This window comes from Schistocerca nitens, chromosome 1, assembly GCF_023898315.1.
Source record: "Schistocerca nitens isolate TAMUIC-IGC-003100 chromosome 1, iqSchNite1.1, whole genome shotgun sequence".
Taxonomy (NCBI): Eukaryota; Metazoa; Arthropoda; class Insecta; order Orthoptera; family Acrididae; genus Schistocerca; species Schistocerca nitens.
In genome coordinates, this window is record NC_064614.1 from 944,399,044 (window position 1) to 944,411,982 (window position 12,939).

Consider the following 12,939-nt stretch of genomic DNA (forward strand, 5'->3'; position numbering starts at 1 on the left):
ACACTTTCTGGTCAACTAACAGATATGCCATTTTGCATTTTTTTGTAATTCGCCATACTGGTAGCTCGCTATAATAGACAGACTTTACTCTTAGAAATTTCGTATGCGATTATGTTATTTAAAAACGATTTCAGATACACGATTTAGCAGTTTACACAGTAAGCGCGTAGCGAACGAGAGCCATTTACTGTATTATTCGTCTCCGGATCAGAAAAGTGGTATCTTCACAGACGTGTTGAATGAGTTGCATGGTTACTGTACAGCTGAACAGGTCAGGACACACATTGTTCACGTTTACATTCTGAGTGTTCAAGTGTTCGCAGATTTCATTATTTTTGTGTTTTATCTGTTAGATTACAGGTGTATGGCGGACGAAGGCAAACATAACTATTGTCTCATAGGTAAAAACGTTACAGATATTAACTTTGCACTAAGAGTATTTCGCATTTGCATATTACCACTTAAGGAAAACTTCGATTCGATATCTAGAATTGTCAAGGATTTTGCACTTGTGTAAGATCTTTAGTGTAAGTCTCGAACGTAAAACAGCAGTTAGCTGAATGTTTGCGTCGGGTAACAACAAACCGTAGCCTAGATTATATGACCGTTAAACGAACGTCCTCTTAGAGCAGAACTGTTTATCTGTGTGCCAACACAGACGGTAATTTGTACAGGGATTCGGTGGTACTAATCCGCTACAAGGATCCTTTGCCGTTAGCTTCAATAATTACCCTCGTCTTTGCTGCACGAACGAAAAGAGTAGGATTTACAAAACAGGGCAGGAAACACTTTGCACGTTCCTCGCGAGAGGAGAGGCGTCTCTTTAATTAATTATATTAGAGGCGAACATCCTGTCGTTAAACTAATCTCCCGGCGGCATAACAGTCGACGTCCTGAAAGCGGCCGACGGCTAATTGCTTTAACGAGAGCGCAGTAGGGGGGGAGGGGGTCTGCAGGTTCCCCTACGCAAGCAAGTCGTGCCCTCCGACAATTCGACCCGACGCGAAACGCTGGCCGTAGCCGCTTCTTTAAGGGGCTCCGGAAAGGCTCAAAATCATGAAAAGTTCAATTTTTACTTTTTTGCGTTTTCTGAATGTGCAGACTATTACCTTTTAATAGATATATAATTTATTCAATTCCGAAGACTACAACTATTTTTAAATTTTTTTTGAAATGTGTTCTACAAGGGCGTGACCCACTGTGGCGTTGTTAAACTGGTGTCAAATGGTGTTATTATTAACGTCCGTGTTCATCAGGTACATTTTAGTGATGTGAGATAAAGTATGTGTTGTGGCTAACCTGTGATGGTTCAATATATATCGCTGGTGTGATTGTCGATTGTTTCATGTTTATTTACTCTGTCGTTATCTCGAAAATATTCGTAATTAATTCTGTTTCTTGAGTCTCTGTTTTGTTGAAGTATAATAATGAGTAAAAGTAAAGTTATTAGAAATCCTCTGAAGGCTTTTAAGAAAAGGAGAAATGTTGGAAAGCCAAAGGTATGTGTTATTACTGTAAACAATAAAGACGATGAAAATCCCCAACATAGCTTGTGTCCCAAAGAACAAGACAGTTGGTGTAAATATAACAAAGGATTGCTAACTGGTGAAGTGTACACTCATAAGCATAGTCCTCCTCATGCAATAATGGAGGTGATAAAACCTATTTTCAGAGACTTAGCAGTACCTGAACTGTTGAAAAAGTGTATTCACGGAAAAACTCAAAACCCCAATGAAAGTGTAAATAGCGTTATATGGTCGAGAATCCCCAAGACTGTATTTGCTGGAATAGAAACACTTCACTTTGGTGTGTATGATGCTGTTGCGACTTTCAATGATGGCAACATTGTAAGGTGCAAGGTATTTAGAAATATGGGAATGAAGATAGGTTCTAACATGGTACGAGCGATGCTTGCTTTGGACAAGGAACGCCTTCGGGCTGCAGACAGGGCTGTAAAGAGTCTAGAAATACAAGCAAGAGTAAACAGGAGGAGGAACAAGAGGAAGCTGGAGGAGGAGTTTGCAGAGGATGAAGATAATCCATCCTATGGACCTGGAATGCACTAAAAAGTTAATCCAATCTTTGTCGCTCGTTCCGCAAAACTTTTATTTTCTCATACTAATTACATGTTTTCTAAGGATCTTCCAAACATATTTGTTTCAAATTTTCAGTAAATGTTACACAGTACCTTCTGCATAATTTAACACAGCCTTTTTCCAAAAAACTGTATATTTTTGAATATATAAATAAAAAATTGTAAAAAAATGTTGTGAATTTTCATTATAATTGAAAAAAATCATCTTTAATAACTGAACTAAAATTTTGTAAAATCCCTGTGTTAAGTTGTAGCCCATATTCCGATAAATAATCTGTAAAAAGTTCAACTTCCTACCTCAAATACTTTGTGAGGAAAGATGTAATTTATAAGCGTTATTTTAACATTGCAAGTATAGTGCGTTCGCCGGCCGAAGTGGCCATGCGGTTAAAGGCGCTGCAGTCTGGAACCGCAAGACCGCTACGGTCGCAGGTTCGAATCCTGCCTCGGGCATGGATGTTTGTGATGTCCTTAGGTTAGTTAGGTTTAACTAGTTCTAAGTTCTAGGGGACTAATGACCTCAGCAGTTGAGTCCCATAGTGCTCAGAGCCATTTTTATAGTGCGTTCCGGAGCCCCTTAATCACGCCTCTGATGGAACAATTCGCCACCCAGAACAAAAGGCTGCAGTCGAGGCCTTTCCACGAGTCAGGCGCAGTGAGCAGTAACGGCTCCGTGTAACGACGCGGCACCAAACGTCAGTCACATGTTCGGAGTCGCAACGAGGTGTGGAGCATCTAGCGTGTCTACTTTCGATGCGGGACAGATTCAGCCGCCTATCCTTCCATCACGCCTGACAATGTAAGGCACGTCTTCATAGCTCGCTGACAGACAGCTGTCCCTAAAAATGGTGGAGTAACGTGTGTGAAGATAGAAAGGATTAGAAGGATCCAGAATGAGATTTTTACTCTACAGCGGAGTGTGCGCTGATATGAAACTTTCTAGCAGATTAACACTGTATTCCGGACTGAGACTCGAACTGGGGACCTTTGCCTACTGCGGGAAAGTGCTCTACCATATGAGCTACCCAAGCACGACTCAAGACCCGTTCTCACAGCTTCAATTCTGCCAGTACCTCGTCGCCTATCTTCCAAACTTCACTAAAGCTCTTCTGCGAACCTTGCAGAACTAGCACTCTTGGAAGAAAGGATATTGCGGAGACATGGCTTAACAACAGCCTGGTGGATGTTTCCAGAATGAGATTTTCACCCTGCAGCAGAGTATGCGCTGATATGAAACTTCCTGAGGCAAATGTCCCGAGTTCGAGTCTCGGTCCGGCACACAGTTTTAATCTGCCAGGAAGTTTCATATCAGCGCACACACCGCTGCAAAGTGAAAATCTCATTCTGGAAACATCCCCCAGGCTGTGGCTAAGCCATGTCTCCGCAATATCCTTTCTTTCAGGAGTGGTAGTCCTGCTAGGTTCGCAGGAGAGCTTCTGTGAAGTTTGGAAGGTAGGAGACGAGGTACTGGCGGAAGTAAAGCTGTGAGGATGGGGCGTGAGTCGTGCTTGGGTAGCTCAGATGGTAGAGCACTTGTCCGAGAAAGGCAAAGGTCCCGAGTTCGAGTCTCGGTCGGGCACACAGTTTTAATCTGCCAGGAAGTTTCATATCGGCGCACACTCCGCTGCAGAGTGAAAATCTCATTATGGACGCTTATATCATGTCATTCCTGGGCGCACCTGCATCTCGTCCTGGCTATTCTGGACGCTAATGTCTGTTTTCAGTACCCGAGGGACAGCGGCTCTCGTCCAGCCTGGAGATGCAGTTTAGAACACTAGTGCGGACAGACACTTTTACGGAGAGGCCTCTTGCTAGGATAAGCGGCGTTTTACTGGTAGTCTCTTTGCGGGTGACAAAACAAACGATTGTCAAAGCAAGGAACCTGGTTGTGGTGACAGACTGGTGTGTGTCTTGGCTGGCGTCTAGGTTAGGTCGACTCGTGACAGTCTGATTGTGAATTGTCGAAGTTAACGCGTGTTAAAGCAAAAGACCACCTGAAGTGACTTGGGCTCCGTAGAAATGTCAGCAGACTCCATCTCTGCGCCGGCCGAAGTGGCCGTGCGGTTAAAGGCGCTGCAGTCTGGAACCGCAAGACCGCTACGGTCGCAGGTTCGAATCCTGCCTCGGGCATGGATGTTTGTGATGTCCTTAGGTTAGTTAGGTTTAACTAGTTCTAAGTTCTAGGGGACTAATGACCTCAGCAGTTGAGTCCCATAGTGCTCAGAGCCATTTGAACCATTTTTTTCCATCTCTGCACAACTGTTACAAACGTCTGGGGGTGCTGAGTCGGTCGTTCAGTAATGTCTGGGGGTGCTGAGTCGGTCATTCAGTAATCGTACTAAGTGGGTGTGGTGGGGACTTTCTGTGCTGGCTTAAGGACGAGTAATTTTCCCTTGGTGACAGGTGTTGTCCAGTATATGTTGAAATAAACATTTGAAAAAACTGGTCGGAATCGGCACTCAGCAGATATTGTTACTAACGTGAATGGGATTTGTGAATATAATTGTCTGCATTCTGCTCCTGTACGTATTTGTCCGATTGGCCTGGATGTAAAACAATTGGGCGGGCTGTTTCAGGGGTTGCATATTCTAGGTGTCGACTAGCTGTTTTCGCGGCCATAGGAGACAAATTGTGCGCCCTCATGAGCGCAGGTGGTGTTTTAAAGTGGTGAACACATTTTAAGAGGCGCTTGGAAGCCCATGGTGTAAACGAATCAACTCATGGATCCTGTGGGTGATATTTTAGAAGTGGTTATAAAGTCGTGGGTGAGTGATCCTCAGTCATCCATAACGCCATTCTGGTGGTACGGAATTTGAAACTGCTATCCTGTGCGCGGGTGTAGAATTGGGCTCCCGTGCGGAAGATGAAGTCGTTTCAGCCCTTCTCTCACGTCTACCATGGTGAAGTAACATTTGACGCTCTTCGTCGTGATTTGGACCTCAGCGCTCTCCAGTGGCAGTTCCCGGTAGCATCTGGAGCGAAAATCACAGTTTCTTTACGAGAGTGGACGCCCTTAAAATAGCTGCGTTAATTCTGTTAGAGATCGTCAAAGAAGATTCTCGACTCTCTGATTGCTGGAACAGCGAATTACTGGTAGGGGATCACCACTTAATACTGTAAAACTGAGATACTTACTAGTACAATTTTTGTGTCATTTCGGTTGAATCTGCTTCTAATTTTTGATTTCAGATTGAATACTCGTGTATTTAAAGTACAGTGTTTAATGTTACTCTGCGCATGCATAATATCTATATTCTCGATGTTGCATTGATTACCAACACACGGAAGTAATGTAGTTCATCACATAGATTTCAAGATCGAAATTCGTTTCGAAATTTCATTTGAATTGAGGAGCAGATTTTTTCGAAACTGCTCATCATCATTGAAAAACATATTTCCCGTCAAGATAAAAATATGAAGCAGTCCTTAAAACTAAGAGATGGGTATATATATTTTACACAAAATTTCATAATAGTAGAAACTTACAGAGAGTAACTTGGGTTTACTGCCTGACGTGGATTGGTAGTCACGTTAAGATTTATCGCCACTGGGGAAACATTCCAGTCGTTGGCTTATAAAACACGAATTGCAACAATACATTATTTATAATAAATAACATGGACTACTGCAGGTAATGCTTCTATAGAATTAATAAGAAAGACCTAGAATCTTTTAGAAAACAACAGGTGAAAAAGATAATTGGAAGGAAGTGGACAGGAAACTGCTGCTATAGTCTTCACAGCTGACAATGCTACCAATTACGCTAGGGCTTCGACATGGCGCATGGGCTTCCACATATGGTATACACCGTGTAAAGACTATATCTACAAATGTCAGTACAGTTTTCCGTAATTCCTTCACCAAAGAAGACGAAGTAAATATTCCAGAATTCGAAACCAGAACAGTTGTTAGCGTGAGTGACGTAAAAGTAGATATCTTAGATGTTGCGAAACGACTCAAATCACTTAAGAAAGGCAAGTCTTCCAGTCCAGATGGTATACCAATCAGGTTCCTCTCAGAGTATGCAGACACAATAGCGCCTTTCTTAGCAATCATATACTACCGCTCACTTGACGAAAGGTCTGTTCCTAAAGACTGGAAAGTAGCACAGGTCACACCAATATTCAAGAAGGGAAATAGGTGTAACCCATTGAATTACAGACCCATATCACTGACCTCAATTTGCAGTAGGATTTTGGAGCATATACTGTACTTGAACATTATGAATCACCTTGAAGAAAATGACTTATTGATACATAACCAACACGGATTCAGAAAATATCGTTCTTGTGCAACACAGCTAGCTCTTTATTCCCATGAAGTAATGAGTGTTGTCGACAAGGGATCTCAGATCCATTCAATATTCCTAGATTTCCAGAAGGCTTTTGATACCGTTCCTCACAAGCGACTATTAATCAAATTGCGTGCATATGGAGTGTCGTCTCAGTTGTGTGACTGGATTCGTGATTTCCTCTCAGAGATGTCACAGTTCGTAGTTATAGACGGTAAATCATCGAGTAGAACACAAGTGATATCTGGCGTTCCGCAAGGTAGTGCCATAGGCTGTCTGCTCTTCCTGATTTACATAAATGATCTAGGTGATAATCTGAGCAGCCGCCTCAGATTGTTTGCAGATGACGCTGTAATTTACCGTCTAGTAAAATCATCAGACGATCAATTCCAATTACAAAATTATCTAGAGAGAATTTCTGTATGGTGCGAAAAGTGGCAATTGGCACTAAACAAAGAAAAGTGCGATGTCATCCCCATGGGTAGTAAAAGAAACCCGATAAATTTTGGGTATACGATAAATCGCACAAGTCTAAGGGCTGTCAATTCGACTAAATACCTAGGAATTACAATTACGAGCAACTTAAATTGGAAAGACCACATAGATAATATTGTGGGGAAGGCGAAACAAAGACTGCGCTTTGTTGGCAGAACACTTAGAAGATGCGACAAACCCACTAAAGAGACAGCCTACATTACACTTGTTCGTTCTCTGCTGGAATATTACTACGCAGTAAGGGATCCTTAGCAGGTAGGATTGACGGAGGACATCGAAAAAGTGCAAAGAAGGGCAGCTCGTTTCGTGTTATCGCGCAATAGGGGTGGGACTGACACTGATATACGCGAGTTGGGGTGGCAGTCACTGAAACAAAGGCGGTTTTCTTTGCGGCGAGATCTATTTACGAAATTTCAATCACCAACTTTCTCTTCCGAATGCGTAAATATTTTGTTGACACCCACCTACGTAGGGAGAAACGATCATCATAATAAAATTAGAGAAATCAGAGCTCGAACGGAAAGATTTAGGTGTTCCTTTCTCCCACGCGCCATTCGAGAGTGGAATGGTAGAGAAGAAGTATAAAAATGGTTCGATAACCCCTCTTCCAGGCACTTAAGTGTGAATTGCAGAGTAACCATGTAGATATAGATGTCATTATTTTATATTTACATATGACAAATTATACCGAAACTACGTGTTTCTGATAGACCATCACCGTGCTGTAGCACTGAAACAGTTTTCGTAGGATACAAGTCATAATACAAAAAATATCCGTCACGAGATTATCGATATTTAGTTTCCTGTTATTTTATTATAATAAATCGTAAGTGAAACGACGCTTTTGCAAGACATCACTAATTCGCTGTTGCTCTGAACAGTATAAATTCATAGCACGTCCTCTATAATGAAAAAAAGCACCAAATACGAACTCTAAATCCGTACAATATGGCGACTCGTAAGGTCTGCTTGTGACGTAAAACCGATTCCGCATCTCATTGGCCACGTCCCTCTCCTCGAGGACGTGCCACGTTTTTCATTTCGTGGTATAATGGAATGTGGAATTCCACGCTATGACGTCACCAGCTCGTCGTCCTCCCTTGAGAAGACGGTTTAGCAGTGCGTGGATTCTGGCCATAACTGCAAGTAGAATTTCGTGCCATGCCAATGAAGTTTCGAGGACGAGTCGAAAGGGACATTTTCAAGATGTGCCAGAATGGCAGCCTGAAAGATCACTGTTAACGAAAGGCAGGCCTGAAAGATCACTGTTAACGAAAGGCAGGCATCTTCATTCTTGTCCTAGTTTGGCTCTCAGTTTCTACCTAGCTCACATATATGTTCGGTAAATATTCTGATAAAGGGAATAACGTTACATTTCACCATGGCTATGTTGTAGACATAAAGCGACACATTCCAAAGCCGATATGTGCCGTAGCTACAATCACCGAGCATTGTGTGACGTTGGAGACAGCACTGACCTAAATAAAAAAAAATTCGGTGCGTGTATCCTAGGGAAACAGCACATTAACTTGGGGAACACTAATTATGACACAGCAGAAGGTCACTAGCCGGTCGCGTGTGTCGAGCGCATTAGTCAGACGCGCCATATGGCACGAGAGCGACAGAGGTCGGCGGACGCGCTCCGTATTTTGTTTCTTCTTTGTTTCACAGTTGCTATGCTTCAGTGCCCCATGACAGGCAAGGCAATGATAATAATGTAGTGATGACTCACACTGGTTAATAGTTTGACTTTAAATTTAATGTGTGTCCACGTGATCAGTCCCCGCATGCTGTGCAAAACTAAGGATTCTCCAAGCTGTTTCCACGACAAGTTCGTGACAACTGTACTTTTCTGATGTAGCCTTGCGGACTAGCGTCCAGCGCATCAGTTGTCTTAATGAATGAGGACGTGCTTAAAAGTGATGCCTCCGAGTTTCTCTCTTTTTTTTGTGAAAACTCTTAAGGCGTGTTATAGAAAATAGACTACTACCATTCTACATCTTTGTTCTTCATATGTACATGTTTATTTACATCATAGTAACCCTGAGGAGGCTACATTTCTCCCAGCGAGATACTAGTTGATTGATACCGTCACTGTAGAGTATTTTTACTTTCTTGACGGAGCTCCATGTCACTTCTGCTTCCACCGCTTCATCAGTACCAAAGTAAATCATCAGAGGTGGCAGATTAAAACTGTGTGCCGGACCGAAACTCGAACTCGGGACCTTTGCCTTTCGTGGGCAAGTGCTCTACCAACTGAGCTACCCAAGCACGACTCACGCCCCGTCCTCACAGCTTTACTTCTGCCAGTATCTCGTCTCCTACCTTCCAAACTTTACAGAAGCTCTTCTGCGAACCTTGCAGAACTAGCACTCCTGAAACATAGGATATTGTGGAGACATGGCTTAGCCACAACATATGGTATGTTTCCACACACATGTTTCCGGCACACAGTTTTAATCTGCCAGGAAGTTTCATATCAGCGCACACTCCGCTGCAGAGTGAAAATCTCATTCTGGCATCAAAGGTGTTCTTTAAGTTTTCGATACAGATGGAAAAACTGGTGGGGCTATTCGGGACTGTATGGAGGATGATGGATAACAATGACCTCGGCATCGGATTGCTTAAGATGTCGCAGCGCTCGTGTGTGATCTGGCATTATCATGCTGAAGGAAGGGGCGCTCCATGTGTGGACGAACTCTTCTGCTGTTAGAAAGTCGATTACAGCACGCTGTTTCTCACTCACCGGTATAGTTGCGTTAGATATATACTTATATGGATATGGACATGTCCGAAAGAAGAGACAGCGTATCCTTATAATTATATAATTCTGGCAATACCGGTCATGACCTTCCTCTTCTGTGCGGATGCACACATATTACCTGAACTCTTACGGGACTTGGTAAGAATGTCTTTCACGAGTAATGAGTCGGTTGGGTAGGGACACTACGAATGTAGTGTGTGGACATATAAGGTGAGAATATGGGTCTCGAGGGAGGCGTACGTGAGATAGTCCTTGCAATCGCACTATCCTCTGTGCTCTCGGTGGCTCAGATGGATAGAGCGTCTGTCATGTAAGCAGGAGATCCCGGGTTCGAGTACCGGTCGGGGCACACGTTTTCACCTGTCCCTGTTGATATATATCAACGCCCGTCAGCAGCTGAAGGTATTAATATATAATCATAATTTAGTTGCTTTACACTCCGCCAGTTCGGAGCCCTTTAGCGCCAGAGGGCTACAACTTGCGTTAGTGGGAAGCGGGAAAGTCGACGCATCACAAATAAATCGGAGGCATTACTTTTCAGCACGCCGTCGTTCATTGGATATCTGTAATAACATGCAATATTGTGTTTGTGTTCGGTGATCCTGCTCGAGTACAGAATTAAAGGCACAGGCTCAAACCTCGTTACCGATGCATAGAATAATCCTCTTGAATATTTCCAAGAGGACCGCTGAACTTTCTATCTCACCATTTATGGCCGACCTATCGCCCTCACCCCCACCCTTAAGTACCTTGGCGTCATCCTTGACCGTCGTCTCTCCTGGACCCCCATCTCCAGACAATCCGAGCCAAGGCACGCTTCCGACTCTGTCTCCTCAAGCTCCTTTCTGGCCGCACATGGGGTCTGGACCCCTCCAACGTCCTCCACACCTATAAATCCCCAATCCGCCCTATCCTCTGCTACGCTCATCCCGCCTGGATCTCCACCCCTCCTACCTTTTACAAATCCCTTCAAATCCTAGAACGCCATGCACTCCACCTCGCCTATCGCATCCGTCTCCCCTCCCCCATGTGGATCCTATATGACCTTATTCCGTTCCCACATCTCTTTCTCTTCCTCGAACGGATACAGATCCTCAACACCTCCCGCATACATGATCCCCCTCACCCGCTTGTCTCTCCCATCCTCTCCCAGCCCCGTCAGCTGCCGCGCCTGCATTCCCACATCCCACCTGCTCTCCATCTCTCCACTCTCCATACCCTCGTCCAGCGTGGCTTCCACCAACTCCCCCTCTGTGATGATGCCCTCATCCCCTCCATCTACCCCTCAAACCAACTTTGATCCTCCTCTACCTCACCTTGTGTTTTTTTCCCGAGGGCACCCTCTCTCCCTTCTCCCTTCCTCCCTCCATCCCTCCCTCCTCCCCCTACGTTTCCCCTATCCCCTCCACCTTCTTTCCTCCCCTTCCCATCTCCTCTGCTCTTTTGCAGACTTGGAAAATTCCTATTATTCGGAATGGGTGAACAAATTACAACAGCGTTGGACGAAGTGTATAAGTCTAAAAGGTTTACCAAAACACGTAAATAGTTTTTATTTTTGCACGGACTTTTCAAACGCCCCTCGTACTAAGAAGGTGGTCATACTTTTTTGGCTCATCAGTGTATTTTTGTGGACGTGGAAGCCGTAGCAGACTAAATACAAAATGCTGTTGCAACTGAATGTTAGGCGACTAGCGGCAGGCAGGGCGTGCGCGGTGCCGTCTGCGGCCACTCGGGCTGCGCTCTGTGGGAAGCCGAGCACTGGTCGCGGGCAGGCTTAGCGCCCCTACCCCTGCAGCGACGCCGGTAATTGCGTCTCTAGGCACTCTGCGGGATGTCGGGCCCCGCAGGAGATTGCCTGCGTCGCTACCCGGGAAGCCACGACTCGCCATCCCATGAGTCCGTATGTTGCGTAACTAAATCAAAATCTGTTCTAAAGCTGGAGGCCATTCCATTCTCTCGTTTCGAAAGCTCCTCCATCTGCGCTGCTCGATGTGGTCATGCATGGCTTAAGGGGGGATTGCCTTTACAAAACAGGAATACATTTTAAAGTCGTATTTTATATGCTTTTAATATCATTTATAGGAAAACTAATTTTCATGGTATAGCCTCGGGGAAGATCAGTTTTGATTCCGTGAAAATATTGGAACACGGGAAGCAATACTGACCCTACGACTTATCTTAGAAGCTAGATTAAGGAAAGGCAAACCCACGTTTCTAGCATTTGTAGACCTAAAGAAAGCTTTTGACAATGTTGACTGGAATACTCTCTTTCAAATTCTGAAGGTGGCAGGGGTAAAATACAGGGAGCGAAAGGCTATTTACAATTTGTACAGAAACCAGATGGTAGTTATAAGAGTAGAGGGGCATGAAAGGGAAGCAGCGGTTGGGAAGGGAGTGAGACAGGGTTGTAGCCTCTCCCCAATGTTATTCAATCTGTATATTGAGCAAGCAGTGAAGGAATCCATGGAGAAGAAATAAAAACTTTGAGGTTCGCCGATGACACTGTAATTCTGTCACAGACAGCAAGGGACTTGAAAGAGCAGTTGAACGGAATGGGCAATCTCTTGAAAGGAGGATATAAGATGAACATCAACTAAAGCAAAACGAGGATAATGGAATGTAATCGAATTAAGTCGGGTGATGCTGAGGGAATTAGATTAGGAAATGAGACACTTAAAGTAGTAAAGGAGTTTTGCTATTTGGGGAGCAAAATAACTGATGATGGTCGAAGTAGAGAGGATATAAAATGTAGACTGGCAATGGCAAGGAAAGCGTTTCTGAAGAAGAAAAATTTGTTAACATCGAGTATAGATTTGAATGTCAGGAAGTCGTTTCTGAAAGTATTTGTATGGAGTGTAGCCATGTATGGAAATGAAACGTGGACGATAAATAGTTTAGACAAGAAGAGAATAGGAGCTTTCGAAATGTGGTGCTACAGAAGAATGCTGAAGATTAGATGGGTAGATCACATAACTAATGAGGAGGTATTGAATAGAATTGGGGAGAAGAGGAGCTTGTGGCACAACTTGACTAGAAGAAGGGATCGGTTGGTAGGACATGTTCTGAGACATCGAGGGATCACTAATTTAGTATTGGAGGGCAGCGTGGAGGGTAAAAATCGTAGAGGGAGACCAAGAGATGAATACACTAAGCAGATTCAGAAGGATGTAGGTTGCAGTAGGTACTGGGAGATGAAGAAGTTTGCACAGGATAGGGTAGCATGGAGAGCTGCATCAAACCAGTGTCAGGACTGAAGACCACAACAACAGCCTGGTAGTGCATGAAACTGTCGAT